The sequence below is a fragment of the Sceloporus occidentalis genome, unplaced genomic scaffold, assembly GCF_023333645.1.
Source record: "Sceloporus occidentalis isolate IW3139 unplaced genomic scaffold, rSceOcc1.0.p SCAF_4, whole genome shotgun sequence".
NCBI classification, from domain to species: Eukaryota; Metazoa; Chordata; class Lepidosauria; order Squamata; family Phrynosomatidae; genus Sceloporus; species Sceloporus occidentalis.
In genome coordinates, this window is record NW_028316984.1 from 97,590,316 (window position 1) to 97,606,600 (window position 16,285).

Sequence of the window (16,285 nt, forward strand, 5' to 3'; positions counted from 1 at the left end):
TTGCATTTTAGTAGTTTCCATGCTTATTATTATTATTATTATTATTATTATTATTATTTACTTGCCCTTGGTGTTCTTTGTGCAAAATCCCCTCTCAGCACCTTGCGCCTTTCTGGGTTGAGACAGTGCATGCTTTCTGCCTTTTATTTTGAACTGCATTTTAGTAGTTTCCATACTTGTAACTATTATTATTATTTACTTGCACTTGGTGTTCTCTGTGCAAAATCCCCTCTCAGCACCTTGTGCCTTTCTGGGTTGAGATAGTGTGCATGCTTTCTGCCTTTTATTTTGAATTGCATTTTAGTCGTTTCCATGCTTGTTATTATTATTATTATTATTATTATTATTATTATTTACTTGCCCTTGGTGTTCTTTGTGCAAAATCCCCTCTCAGCACCTTGCGCCTTTCTGGGTTGAGACAGTGCATGCTTTCTGCCTTTTATTTTGAACTGCATTTTAGTAGTTTCCATACTTGTAACTATTATTATTATTTACTTGCACTTGGTGTTCTCTGTGCAAAATCCCCTCTCAGCACCTTGTGCCTTTCTGGGTTGAGATAGTGTGCATGCTTTCTGCCTTTTATTTTGAATTGCATTTTAGTCGTTTCCATGCTTGTTATTATTATTATTATTATTATTATTATTATTATTATTTACTTGCCCTTGGTGTTCTTTGTGCAAAATCCCCTCTCAGCACCTTGTGCCTTTCTGGGTTGAGACAGTGCATGCTTTCTGCCTTTTATTTTGAACTGCATTTTAGTAGTTTCCATGCTTGTAACTATTATTATTATTTACTTGCACTTGGTGTTCTTTGTGCAAAATCCCCTCTCAGCACTTTGTGCCTTTCTGGGTTGAGACAGTGCTTGCTTTCTGCCTTTTATTTTGAATTGCATTTTAGTAGTTTCCATGCTTGTAACTATTATTATTATTATTATTATTATTTACTTGCCCTTGGTGTTCTTTGTGCAAAATCCCCTCTCAGCACATTGTGCCTTTCTGGGTTGAGATAGTGTGCATGCTTTCTTCCTTTTTTTTTTGAATTGCTTTGTAGTAGTTTCCATGCTTGGAATTATTATTATTATTATTATTATTATTATTATTACTCCGGGGGCGGGGCATGTGGCCCTGCCCTTGGAGGTTGGAAGCTCCACCCCCAGCTTCAGCCCCCCAGGTGTCTGAGGGACAGCAACCTGGCCCCCAGCTCAAAAAGGTTGCCTACCCCTGGTGTAGAGACATCGCAGGCCATGGGTCCCATTTACTTGCTGCTTGTGCAAGTTTTTTTGTCTCCCACTGTTGGGTCCTTGCACTTTTTTTCTTGTTTCCTCTATGTCTGTTTGACTATTTTCTCCAGCCCTTTTGCCTTCCTTAATATTGTCTCCCTTCCCCTCAGAACTCAGTTTAAAGCCCTCCTGATCAAGTTCTTGAGACTGTTGGCAAAAGCTTTTCTTCCAACTGGCGTGAGATGCAACCCGTCCGTTGCAAGAAGTTCCTCCTCATGGAACCGCAGCCCATGATCGAAGAATCCAAATCGTTCTCGGCGGCACCATCTGCGAAGCCAGTTGTTCACATCCGCTATTTTCCTCTCCCTTCCTGGACCGTGCCCTTCAACTGGCAGAAGAGACGAAATGACAACCTGTGCATCCATTCCTTTCAGCTTCCTACCAAGCACCTCGTAATCCCTTTTGATGTTCTGCAGGCTGTGTCTTGCAGTATCATTGGTTCCCAGGTGGACCAAAAGGAAAGGGTATTGGTCAGTAGGCTTGACCAGTCTTGTCAGCCTCTCTGTCATGTCACGGATCTTTGCCCCTGGGAGACAACACACCTCTCGAGACATCTTGTCAGGCCTACAAATAACTGCTTCTGTACCCCTCAGCAAGGAGTCCCCCACTATGACCACACACCTCCTACAAAGTTTAGCAGCGGCTGTTCCCTTGGGTGGGACTCTCAGGCTTGCCTGCTCTGTCCCTGAAGTCTGTCCATGCTGCTCTTCTTCGTCCTCCTTGATAAGGGAAAGAGCTTCGAATCGATTCTCTAGCTGCAAGCTCCCCGAACAATCCCTTCTTGGCCTACTTCTCTGTGTGACATTCCTCCAGCTGTCTGCCTCCTGTGTATGTGAAGTGACCTCCTTTGCTTCAGCAACTTCCTCTGCGTGGTACTCGTCCAGGATTGTTAGTTCTGTTGTGTCCAGGAAATCCTCCTGCTCCCTAATATGCTGAAGTGTAGCTACTCTGGACTCCAACTGCTGCACTTTCTCCTCCAAGAGGGCTATCAACTTGCACTTGGGGCATGTGAAGTTCTCCACTTCTGTGGGCAAGAAGACAAACATCCCACAAGTGTTGCAGGTGACTGCCGTGGTTCCATCAGTGTCCATACTGAAAAATCTTAAGAAATTACTGGAACAGGACTGTGGGGTTCCTCCTTAAAAAAAAAAATCCTCCAGAAAACACCAACGTTAAAACCCCTGATGTTTCAACAATTTGTGGCAATGAGCTCAATCAACTCTGCCACTGCTGTAGATCTCCTTGGATGAAAAAGAATTTGCCCTCCGTTAGGTGTGCGGCTCTGGGAGGAGTGATATAGAGCTAGTCTGCTAGCTCTGTTCCCTAGTGACTCAGATGTGAGTCACTGAAGCTCCACTCCCTCTGCAACAAGCACACTCTCCCTAGAGTTTTTTTAAAAAAAATAAAGTCACCACTCAAAATGGCTGCCCAGTTACCTCTCCCCTCCTCCTCTCTGTAGCAGGAACTGCTCTGGAAAGGCTCTGGGAGGAGTGATATAGAGCTAGTCTGCTAGCTCCACCCCCTAGTGACTCACAGATGTGACTCACTGAAGCTCCACCCCCTCTGCAACAAGCACACTCTCCCTAGAGTTTTTAAAAAAATTAAACAGTCACCACTCAAAATGGCTGCCCAGCTACCTCTCTTGTCCTCCTCTCTGTAGCAGGAACTGCTCTCAATTCTATGACTCTATAACTGACTATGCCACAATTTCATTGGATGCCAGTCCTACTTTTATTCATTACACCTGGAAGCCAATACCTGTAATTAATTCTGCATAAGGTAGAACTAATGGGGTAAATTGAATTTTTGTCTCAGAGCATATTTCCCTGCATGATGAAGAAATGTTACCATTACCATTATTATTAATTTGTTTGTATCCTCTGTTTTCTCCAAACCTAGTACACTAGTTTGAGATACATTTAGCCTTCTCTTTCAGAGAACTCTACTGCCATAACAAATTACTATTCCCAGAATTCCATAGCATTGAGCCATGACATTTAATTTCAAACTGCATTATTTCTGCAGCCTTAGTGGTGTCTCATTTTTAGGGCTGCCATAACTCAAGGTTGACTTGATTGCAATTAACAACAATTTCCATTCAGTTGCTTGTTAGCTAAGACAAAGTTTTATTGGTAACAAACAACCACAGTTGAACCTAATGCTGACAATGAATATTCAGCATTACAACTAATTTACAAACTGTTGGTTCCAACATAGCAGTACAAGGTTCCACAAACTGTACCATATGTTCCCAAATGGGGTAAGTTGGTCATGTATGTCACAATTGTCTGATAAAATCCAAATAGATCTTACTTGGGTCAAATAGATGTGATTCTCTCAAAGATTGGTGATTATCTCAAGAATTTCACAAAGATGTTATGACCACAGTCAGCTTAATATTTGAAAGAGCTGATGAGACCACAGGCCTCTGGGCTGAAATTGTCCCCAAATCAGGGGAATGATCTTTGCCAAAAAGAAAATTCCTTTACGTGAAGATTAAAAGTCAATAAAGAAAAGCTTTTCTCTGATAAAACTCAGAAAGATTTTGCTAGAGCTGCTACCACTGGGGCCAACAAAATAAAACTGAGGATATGATAGCTGAGATATTCACATAAGGGAGGAGGGTGAAGCTACCTTATCACACGTGGGGGGTTTACAGTTCAGATCCGCAGTCACTCCTGTACTAGGAACATGAAGCGTGATGTTTTTTCACACCAGATCCAGAGTCACTCCTGTCTACCAATGCGAATTAAGGTTAAAACGTGATGTTTTACCACACCTGTTTGCCTTTCTGTTGCTCTTCCGAATTGAGGGGGAAACGAAGTCAGTTCTATTCCAAACAAGTCACGTGATGTGGATTCAAGCAAAGGGGAGTGAGTGCACATTGTATTACCACACCGGAGGGTTCAACGATTCAAATCGGCATCCTTGGGCATGCTCAGTGGGGCTCTGATGCTGTCATCCTTCCCTGCCCCGTCCTTAGCTGTCATCCTTCATCAGGATGAAGATGCAGTCAGGGGATGACGGGATAGGTCACTGGGGGTTGCTGTGGCCAGGATTGGGATACAGGAGAAGGCAGAGGATGATGGGATAGGTCTCTGGGGGTCTCTGGGGCCAGGATTGGGATGCAGGAGAAGGCAGGGGATGATGGGATAGGTCACAGGGGGTTGTTGGGGCCAGGACTGGGATGCAGGAGAAGGCAGGGGATGATGGGATGGGTGGCAGGGTGGCATTGGGGGCAAGATGGGGTGAATGAGGAGGAGGGGAATGGCGGAGCAGGACGCAGGGGGCCAAACCACATTGGAGTGGTTTTCCACACCAGACCAATTCGAAGTGAAAGTGAAGTGAGCTTGAATGCTAATTCTGTGAATTCCCTTTTTTTCTGAATTCATCAAAATGAGGAGTCACTTTGGAATCACTGCGGAAGCAGCACGGAAGGAGCTCCCATGGAAAGGAATGGCATCTGATAACACATTCATGTTATAACGTGAATTCGCATCGTTGGAAGCGCAGTGACGTCAGAACTGACCTGCAAAAGCTCTAAAAATCTCTGTGTGATAAACCTCTTAGTAATCCAGGTGGTTCCAAAGGTTACTTTTTGCACACAATCCCTTATGTGTGATGTACGGAGACCAAATGAAGATCTTTTAATTATAAGGAAGCAGCCAACGGGGAGGGGGCCAGCATAAAGTAGTGGACTGAGTATTGCACTGAGACTCTGGGAGAACAGGGTTCAAATCCCCAATTAGCTGTGGGAACCTATGGGGTTAGTTGGGCAAGTCACACTCTCTCAGCCTCAGATGAAGCCAATGGTAAACCTCTTCTGAATAGATCTTGCCAAGAAAACTATAGAACAGGGTTGCTATAAGTCAACCTGAAGGCACATAAGAACAACAGGACAATGGTGCCATCAAGGTAAGATTTGGGGGCAGATGTTGAAGTTGGTTACCCAGTATTAGAGGAGCTGAAAAGACCAAAGATATTGTCATTATTATCACTGGTGTGGTTTATTATAATATTTATTCCTAAATTTTTTGTTGTTGTTAAGTGCCCTCAAGCCTAAAATAAATATTAAATAAATAAAAGATGTTTTTTTAAAAGAATTGAATATCTGAGTAAGGAAAAAAGAAAGGATTTTTATGAGATGACAGTGAATCAGACCTTAGGAGGGATAGCTGTGTAATGAATTCTGCATTGTGCAGAGAGGCTGAAGCAAAATTGTAGTTGTTTCATGAGAGACTGGCCGCCTACCCACCCTAACTGCAGTAACCTGATTAGTTTTGTATATATTGGCAGGAGTTCCCCACTATATCTATTTTCCTCCCCATAATCAATTCAGTTTCCAAAGAAGCCCCAGATGGGCTCTTTGCTAGGCTTTTGATTAAGTGGCATACATACACAGCAGCCTGTCCATCTCCACCTCCACCAACCCCCACGCCAAAAGACACAATGCACTTGCTATGAACTCACTCCTTTAACAAAGATCCAGGAAGGTATATTTTGGAGAGAGAGGATTTTTTTTTATTATGTCATGGGGTTTTGCTATTGCATTGCACATCAATCTGGGTACTTTTAATTAATGAGCAGAATTTTAATTGCTATTTTAAAATTGTTACTATACTATTGATATTATGTACCCTGAATATATTCTGATCACATTTCTCCTCAAATTAACCTGAAATAATAGATTAGTTCAAAAAAAGAAAGATGAAAAATATGGCATAATGTTTTCTTGGGCATCTCCCCAAAAAATTTCTCTGCCAGAAATTTAATTTTGATGTCAAGAGTTCTCATTAAAAATGTTGAAAGTGATGAAAGGATCAGAAAGCAGCAACTGCATAATTGATGGACTGGTAGGGTTAACCTGTGTATTCCTGATGCACAAATAAACAACATGGATTTCTAGCTAGATATTAATAGGATCTGCCCTCTGTAAAGTGAGGCACAATGTATTACATATTTTGCTTCATCCATTCATTGATACCAATTTTGAGAGAGAGAGTATACCAGAAGAAAAGCTATAAAACCAAGAAAATATTGTTTTCATTAATTAACCCATATTATCAATATAGAGATAGTTTAGAGAATGTTTCCTTAATAAAAAATAAAGATAAAAGGAAGAAACACCACTGTGTGTCTGTGGTTTTTTTAAAAAAATATTCTAAGTTTAAGGGCATTGATATTATTTAATTTACACATAGGAATAGCAATCACTAGTAAATACATAGGGAGATCTTGTAGCACCTTTGAGACTAACTGATATTCTCTACTAGGGTCTGTATAGGCTGTTTGTTTTCGGGAAGGAAGTATCTGACAACCACATTGACAGGAGGAAAAAATGAATTAAGGTTCCCCTCAAATTAGCATTCCATTTAATTTCCCTGTGTTTTGCATAACCTTTTGGGAAAGAGCTGTAGGATTATCAGTTAAGGACACTGTGAAGTCGAAGGCTTTCACAGCCAGCATCCATACTTTTTTGTGGTTTTGGGGGGCTATGAGGCCATATTCTAGAAGAGTTTATTCCTGGTGTTTCACCAGCAGCTGTGGCTGGCATCTTCAGAGATTCTGAAAATGCCAGCCACAGCTGCTGGTGAAACGTCAGAAATAAACTTTTCTAGAACACGGCCTCATAGCCCCCAAAAAACACCAAAAAAACCCTATAGTTAAGGACACTCCTTCCATTCTGATTTAGGAGGGGTTTTAGTATTTTAAATTCACTTTCCAGCTGTTAGACACGAGGAGAATATTTTAAAAGGAACGTTGCAAGCTTGGAAGAATGAGCAAAAACAAAAAGAATTCCTATCACTCATTAACTCCAATGTTTACTATTATCCCAGTAAGTACCATGATAATATTACCGTACGAACACTGTAGAAAATGCCTCCTAAAGTCATGTCTCTAAGAAACTTTAAAATTCTACCATCTCCAAAATGCAAGGATTCTGATCTAATCAGAAGTAAACATGCATGCTCCTACAGAAATATACACACACGTCTATATACTTCTGACAAATGGCACTTTAAAGTCCCCTGACAAATGAAGAAGCCACTGTTAAATATTTCTCCACAACATGAGTTTCCACTAATGCATGCACTGTTGGGAGACATCTGTCTTCAGCACCTAATAAAGTAGTCTAGGTATAAAATGAACTTCATAGGATTGCTTTGACACTAAAGGCACATATGGCTCATAATTAGCTGGATATCTCTTATAGTTAAATGATTTTTCTTTCACTCTCGTTTCTCCCTCCCTCTCACCCATTCGCATCAATAATAGAAGCAAACAAAGTTCCAATTGTTCCCTGTTGCGGGACATTGTGTGCCTGAATAAATGGATGTTGGCTGTGTCTACACAGATTTGCCATATGGCTACAAAGGCCAGAAGAATAGGGGCAGTGTGCTTTGTGATGGGAATAAGAAGGAGGCAGTACCATGCACAATGTAGCCAATCCAACACGAGCAGAAAAACAGAACAACACACCTTCCAAAGAGATCTGCAAGACAGAAAGTAAGTTTCTCTCTTCACCTCTACTAGAACAAGGCAACATGGAAAAAACTATTTCTATCTTTTTCAAGTAGGTAATCAGCCATCCCTTGAAATAGGCAGAACCACCCAACCTGGATACCCTTGTTAAGGGATGCCAATTGAAAGTGCAAGATTTTAAACAAAAACCAGGTAGAACTAGGCTCAGATTATCTCAGCAGATGATTCCAGACACATATAAATATAGAGTAATGGGCTTCCATATCATGTAGACCCTAAATTATGTTAATTTGTAGTGGAATATGACCTGATCCAACTTTCTTTCTTTCTTTCTTTCTCTCTTTCTCTCTTGCCTCTGATAGGGACCTTTGCCAGCAATAATTTTGACTGCATCCAGTGTGCAGTTCTTGTTCATTTGTTTTGGCCTAGCCAATCCTTTGGTCTCTGCGTTGCTGTTGCTGTTGGAAAAACACATTTGTCTAGCTCTCATTTGCTGTTGTCATTGTCCAAGTCCAGAATATTTTGTCCAAGGGAAAAGTTTTTTTCCCCTCTCGCCCACAGTTCAGATGATACTGTGAGGATAGACCATCCATTCATGAATCCACTCAAATATCATGGACTGTCAATTTATCATAATTTGTGGATGCCAAAAAAGCTATTGGCAAAGCTTCTAACCAAAGCATCCGGAATAAACTTTGTGGTTGACAGCTAAGAAGATGTCCTTTTATGAATTAAGAAGTTATTTTAAAAAAACAAGCAGAATAGCAGCAGACAAGTAGTTCTTCCAATAGAAGTAAGTGCAATGAAGAAGGGAGGTCCCTTAGAAGTCTATAGGAGGACCAGTGAGATTTAACTTTCTCATAAATGATCTGAAACTTGGAGTGAAAAGTGAAGCAGGCAAATTTGGAGATGAATTATTGAGGGGGTCAAAAATCTTCTAAGCTGTTTTCTAAGAGCTCCCAAAGGACTGGGTGAATGGACAATAATGTGGCAAATGAATTTCAGTATAAAAAGGATGCATCCTGGAGCAGAGCAGAAATTTCCAACTCCATATACACTTATGGGGGTCTGAGCAGTGGGTGATTAATCAGTAAAGAGCTCTTGGGGTCCTGGGGAAGAGCACGTGGCAAACATAAGCTCAGTGAGTAGCAGCTGGGAGAAAAGGCAATTCCATGCTAGGGATTATTAGAAAAGGAATGAAATTAGAGTTGTCCTTATCTAAATGCACATGTATAGGAAGATGTTGCAGCTGCATGCAAAATATTCTGTACAATTCTGGCCACCGCATCTTTTAAAAAGAAAAGAAAAAAGGATGAAACCAAGCTAAAAAAAAGGGAGAGGCAAGCAAAACTCATCTGAAGAGGCACATGGTAGAGGTTTATAAAATTATGCATAGCATGGAGAAAGTGGAAATATTTAGCACCCCCTCTTACAATACTCGAACTCGCAGTCATCCCCTGAAATTTATTGGCAATAAAGAGAAAAGAGAGCACAACAGTTAATGGAATCTGTCACTACAATATACACTGGTTACTGAGATTACAATACTTTAATTTTACAAGGGGAGACTTTACATAGATTCATGAAGGATAAGCCAATTCATGTTTATTAATCAAGCAGGCATGTGGGTCCTTTGGAATCAAAACGGAGAGCTTGGAAAAATTACTTTTTGTAGCAGATCCCCCCCCCCCCCCAGCGTCAGCAAGGTGGAGGGCTACTGACTTCATGCCCTTATTTCTGTGTTTTCAAGAGACAACTGGCTAGACTTTTGTGAAAAACAGAATGGCAGACTACAGTCTTTCAATGTGATCCAATGCAGTTCTCACTGTGCTGCTATGAAACCTTTTGGGGGAGTTTGTCTGATAAAAAAAAACTTACTTTGTAAAATATATTAAACCTCCTCTGAATAATTCTTGCCAAGAAAGCCCCATAGTAGGTTCACCTTAAGGTTGCCATAAGTTGGAAACCACTTGACGACACACAACCAACAATTTAGGAGAGCCTGCGTGGTGCAGTAGTTTAAGCGTTGGGCTATGGCTCTCAACACTAGGGTTTGAATCCCAGCTTGGCCGTAGAAACCCACTGGGTGACATTGGGCAAGTCACACTCCCTGAGCTTCAGAAGATGGCAATGACAAACCTCCTCTGAACAATTCTTGCCAAGGAACCCCATGATAGGTTCGCCCTAGGGTCACTATAAGTTTGAAATCTAGCCTCTGTTTAAATACCTCCAAAGAAGCAGACTTCACCACCCTCCAAGGGAGTATGTTCCACTGCCGAACAGCCCTTACTGTCAGGAAGTTCCTCCTAATGTTGAGGTGGAATCTCTTTTCCTGGAGCTTGTATCCATTCCTCTGGGTCTTATTCAGTGAAGCAGCAGAAAACAAGCTTGCTCCAACCTCAGTATGACATCCCTTCAAATATTTAAACAGGGCTTAACCTTCTCTTCTCCAGGCTGAACATCCTCAGCTACCTAAATCTCTCCTCATTAGGCATAGTTTTAGACGCTTCAATGTTTTGGTTGCTCTCCTCTGAAGTTCCTTAACATCCTTTTTGAATTATATAACATTATAAAAATTAATATAATATAATATAATATAATATAATATAATATAATATAATATAATAATATAAATAATTGTGGTGACCAAAATTGTGGTGACCAATGCAGAATAGAGTGGCACTATTACTTCCCTTGATTAGACACTATACTTCTATGAATGCAGCCTAGAATCACATTGGCCTTTTTAGCTGCCACATCACCCTGTTGACTCATATTCAACTTGCAGTCTACTAGGACTCCTAGGTCCCTTTCACATGTATTATTGTTAAGCCAGGTGTCCCCCAACCTTTATGCATTTTATTTACATTTCTCCCTGTTGAAGTTCGTTTTGTTAGTTTTGGCTCAGCTTTCTAATCTATTCAGGTCATTTTGAATGCTGATCTTCTCCCCTTGAGTATTAGCTACTCCTCTTAATTTGGTGTCATCTACAAATTTGATAAGTGTGCCCTCTATTCCTTCATCCAAGTCATTGATAAAGATGTTAAATAGCACTGGGTCTAGGACAGAACCCTGTGGCACCCCACTGATCTCTTCTTCAAGATGAAGAGGAGCCATTCTTGTGTGTGTTCAAGTTGCCCTAAGACAACCCTGTCATGGGGTTTTCTTGTCTAGATTTGTTCAGAGGGGGGTTGCCCTTGCATTCCTCTGAGGCTGAGAGCATGTGACTTGCCCAAGGTCACTCAGTGGATTTGATGGCCAAGATGGGATTTGAACCTTGGTCTCAGAATTCATAGTCCAAAGCTCAAACCACTACACCACTTTGGCTCATTCTGACTTTGGTATTTAATGCTATATCTGGACAGGCTATCCATAAATGCATCTCACCTAACTTTGGATCGTGGCCTAACGTCTTACAATGCAGGTCCCACATATAAATGGATGGGCAAAGAAAGTGAGAGCAAATGGGAAGGGGAGAATGGGGGAAAGAAAGATAGCCAAAAGTGCTGCAGTTGAACCAAAAGAGAGATGCAATCTCTGAAACAGGGGCAAGAGCATCCCAGATTCAAGGTTAGCTGCTGCACTGCTGGCCTGGCTCTTTGTGTGCTATAGATAAAGAGGATGCTTTGAAAGGAGCTCAGCTCCTAAATCGGTTAATAACCGCCCGAGGGTGGCTTCTTGCACCTCAGGAGAGGGCTTGGGCGGCCCATCTGAAGTCTCTGAAGGCCTAGCCTAGGGCTTTTTTCCTTTCAGAAGCCCCTATTCTTTGCCAAGGGGGAGGGCGGGTGGGCCTGAGACAATGGGACTCCCAAAGACACCTGCTTGCCTGAAAGCCAGAGGGGAAAAAACCCGTAAATCCTAGAGGATCCAGCTGCCTCCCTCCCATGTATTGTTGGCATTAGAGAAGGAAGGTGGGGGAGCCTTTCCCCTTTCCTCCATTGACCGCCACTTCTCTGATTAAGTGATCAGACCCTTTGGGATGTAATCAATGTCATCTTTTATTCTGAAGGGGCGTTTCATAAACCTTAATCCCTGCAGGCCACTCCAGATGATTTTAAAACTGTAAATTTTAAACAATGAATTTTAAACTTAGATTGTTTTAATACGTTGGCGCCTTTTTTGTTCTTTTCAGTTGACATATGTTTTAACTGAGGATGCATTCTTAACTCATGCATATTTGTTGGCCTGCTGCAGGGTGAGCAGACGATATCTCCTACATTTCCAACTTCTGCCCAGGTGTCCTCCATTTTGAGCATGACTTTGTATTTTGATGGCCTAAAGCACATTTCAGAAATAATCAAGTTTGCAACTACTTAAACTGACCTGTCTCAGTGTTAACTAATCCTGGGAATTGTAGTCTATTGTGGCACCAGAGCTCTCTGTCATAGATGACTAAATGTCTCACAAAACTATAGCTCCCAGAGCACAGCGCCAGGACACTCAAAGTGGTCTCAGACTGGATTATTTCTGCAGTAGCATTTTGGACCCATGAGTGTTTTAGCTATTCTTTTGGAATGTCCTCCTTTTTTCTTGAATGCCCTACATTTTGTGATGAGCACATCTGGTCACTCTGGGTCTGTTGTTATTCCCTGCCTCAAATTATTATTATTATTATTATTATTATTATTATTATTATTATTATTATTATTGAAGCTTGTGGACGAAGAGGAGGCAGCTGGGGCAAGGGGATTTTGGTTGGAGCAATGTCTCTTGGAAGAATTGGTACCAAAAGAAAGGTGGAAATTGTAGCAGGTAGACCCCCAAATTGAGCATCTTTCCTCCCCAGGCATTTACATCCAAGAGCTCACACACATTTCTGCCGCTGTTGTTGTTATTGGTGGGTGTCTTCAAGTTGTTTCTCACTTATGACAACCCTAAGGCAAACCTATCACTTGCTTTACTTGAGAAGTTTCTTCAGAGGGGTTTTACCATTGCCATCCTCTGAGTCTTAGAGAATGTCACTTGCCCAAGGTCATCCAGTTTGTTTCGATAGCTGAGTGGGGATTTGAACACTGGTCTCCAGAGTCAGAGTCCAGCACTCAAACCATACTAGCTCACAAGGCAAGCCTATCCTGGTTTTTTGTAGCCAGATTTGTCCAGAGGAGGTTTGCCCTGGCCTTCCCTTGAGGCTGAGAGAGTGTGACTTGCCCTAGGTCACCCAGTGAGTAGGCTTCCATGACAGACCAGATTACAGATGGATTGATCCATCTTGGATTGATGCAAGCCACTTTGAATCCCATTTTGGCAGAAAGGCAAGAGATAAATCCAATAAACAAACAAACAAGCAAACAAACAAACCCATCTAGTAAAACCCTATGTTTGCAAGACTTGAGCAGGGCTGTTGATGACTGAAGCTTGCGGGGTGGGCGGATGTCTCTTGTTTGTAAGACTGACATAAATCCAGTCTAAATACTCTAAAGACACCATATCTCCTGATCCTGGGAACCAAGCAGTCAGCCCTGGTTAGTTCTTGGATGGGAGACCACCAATAAATGCCAGGTGTTGTAGGCTATATGTCAGAGGAAGGAACTGGCAAAATCACCTAAGTATTCTTTGCCTAAGAAAACCCTATGATATTCTTGGGGTCGCCATAAGTCAATAGGCGCGCGCGCACACACACACACACACACACACACACACACACAGGTTGAAGCTGACTTGACAGCAGAAAACAACACAATGAAGCACCTGCTTCAGTTTAAGGGTCTTGATTTTTATTAGACTGGCAATGCTATTCCAAGTAGTGGTCCCTGAACCAATGTAGGTTCCTGAGGCTTTGCTGGCAGTCCCTGGCAAGAAAACTACAACTGTAGCCAATGGGCTCAAATATAGTACTGACATGGGGCAGGGGAAGAATGCTGGTCCCCCACATCAGGTAGCTTGAGATGCACTGCAGTTGAACTGCATCTCCTAGCAGCCTAAGGCAAGATAGGCAGTGGTGAAAAGTGCTGGAAGTTTGCAGTCCAACAAGATTTAGATTTGTTCCTTTTGTCCATCCCAGATTTAAAGAGACAAAACACTTATGTCTGAGTTTGGCTGCATGGTCCATTGATTAATTGCTCCTTTGATTTTACATTTATATGAAAGTAAATTTCCATTTAAATGAATGGTTCTTTTAAAAAAAAAACCTACAAGCCATTATTTGGAAATGTTACCTCAAAGTGTGTTGCATTCATTGGATAATAAGGTCTTTTCAAGTACATTCAAACTGTCTTTAGGAGTAAGGGCAAGAGAAGCACGTTTTACTGAAAGCTAAGATTTTGACATTTGGGATGATTTAAGAGAGGCAATTCTCTGGAGTTGCTCAGAAGCGTGCACAACAGATGCAATATTTTGTAAAGATATAAACTATTCTGAACAAGACTAGAATGACTCTCAGCTATTGTATGAAAGATTAAGGGCTCCCTGAGTGCACTGACACAGCAGAAGAGCCACTGTGGTTTTGGGTGCCAACGATCCATAAATAATGGGTCACTAGGAGATTCAATTGGCCAGTTCAGATCTTTGCAATTGGGTATGAGGGGTGTGTCAAAGCATGGCACATGTCACTAGAAATGGAGGCCCTTGAGAAGTGTCATCAGACCTACTCCTTTCTGCACAAAGAATGTGTATACTTTTGTTCCTTGAATGCTGCATATCATAAGTCTTCATTTAATATGGGCTCTGATCCATGGAAGCTTCTCTTGTCACCACCATCATTATCAATTTGCTGTGATGCTTTGTTGTTTTTGTCCAATATGCCTGAACTTCCCATATGGCTGACCCTCCTGAAATTTGACATGTATAATTAACAGTGATGCTCTCATCATTATTCATTGTAAATGATCTTTGAAACACCCCTCTGAAATTTGTTTGTTTATTTATTATGTCATTTACATTTCACTGCAGAGTCAGTGTGGTGTAGTGATTTAAGTGTTGGAGTACGACTCTGGAAACCAGGACTGGATTCAAGGCTCAGCCATTAAACCCACTGGGTGATGTTGGGCAAGTCACATGCTCTCAGCCTCAAGAGAAAGCAATGGGAAACCTCCTTTGAATAAATCCAAGAAAAACCCCTGATAGGTTCACCTTAGAGTCACCATAAGTCGGAAATGATCTGAAGGCACACAACAGCAAACATTTCACTGGAGTTAGCAGTTAAAATATTCACTGTATTCTTTGGATAAAAATATAGTTGTTTTTCTTCTTTTACTATTCCTTTCTGAAATATGGAATTAAACCACATGTTAGTATGATGATGGCCTGCATATGTTGTGCTCAAAGACATCTTTGTTATCCTAAGTGCAGACTGGAGATGCAAGCAATCACAGGTCTTCCCGATGGACCTGAGTTATAAGTCGTAGTTCAAATAAGGTGTTTGCTACATTAACAATACTGGATTAAATCTAGATGTAGTCATATTTAGACTGGGCCATTTAAATCAAGGGACTGGTTCACTTGGGCTACTCTAAACGTCAATATTCTGGGTCTAATGCACCAGTTTGGATCCATTTCAATGAATATACTCTATGAGTAGATCAAATCTGTGTGTGAAAATCATGCAGCCTTCTATATATTTTTGGACAGCAACCCCCAACAACTATAGACAGCATTGTCAATGCTAAAAATGCTGGGAGTTGCAGTCCAGCAACATCTGAAGAGCTACATAATTCCTACCCTCAATCTAACCACCAGGCTGGCTACATGTAAATAGGTCTACTTTGACTCAGGCTGGATCTAACACATTTCTGGATCCAGGAAAATTCTCTACTGGTGGAAGGGCTCCTTCTGTCCTTTGGGTGTTTATGATCCAGTGGTTTCTGTTAGCAAAAATGGGGTTCTTTTCTGGTTCCCACATCCACATTATCCTTCTGTGTCCCTGCAAATTTGCTTCAAGGAGCTGGGAGGAGAATCTCTGAAAAAGTAAGGGTATGGCATTGAACCAGAGGGGGGGTGGGGTGGGAGTCTAAACTGGGAAACCAGTTTGTAATTATATTGTGCACACAGTTATGGTTACACTTTAAAAACACAAGGCAACGCTCCCAGGCATGATGCAGGATGCAACATCATAGTGTACAAAAATTTCCACTGACTCATCAAGTACATGTGAGCCATTTTCTTTCACACTGGCTATAGTCAGACCACATTTACAGCCATAGAAATGGAATAGACCTTGTTTCCAACTGAACGGATATCAGGAATAGGATGTCGAAGTTAGATATTAGTTCTCAAGCAACTGGCAACAAAAACTGGACATTGGCGTCATTCAGGACATAAATACCTGTAGTCATTTCAGTGGCTGTAGCCAGGATCACACAAGAGTGTACTTCCACCTGTTTAATGGAACCTCCCCATGTCTTCTCTCTCCCAACTCCTTGTCTCCAGATCATCTCTGGATCCTCCCTCCCTCCCTCCCTCCCCAATTATCTGAAGCAGGTCAGGGTGGGCTGAAAGGGAAGATTCATTCTACCAGAAGAGTCTAATTGACTGTTGGACAGATATCTATAAAAACTACCTACCAACGCCACTCCCAGAACACAATAC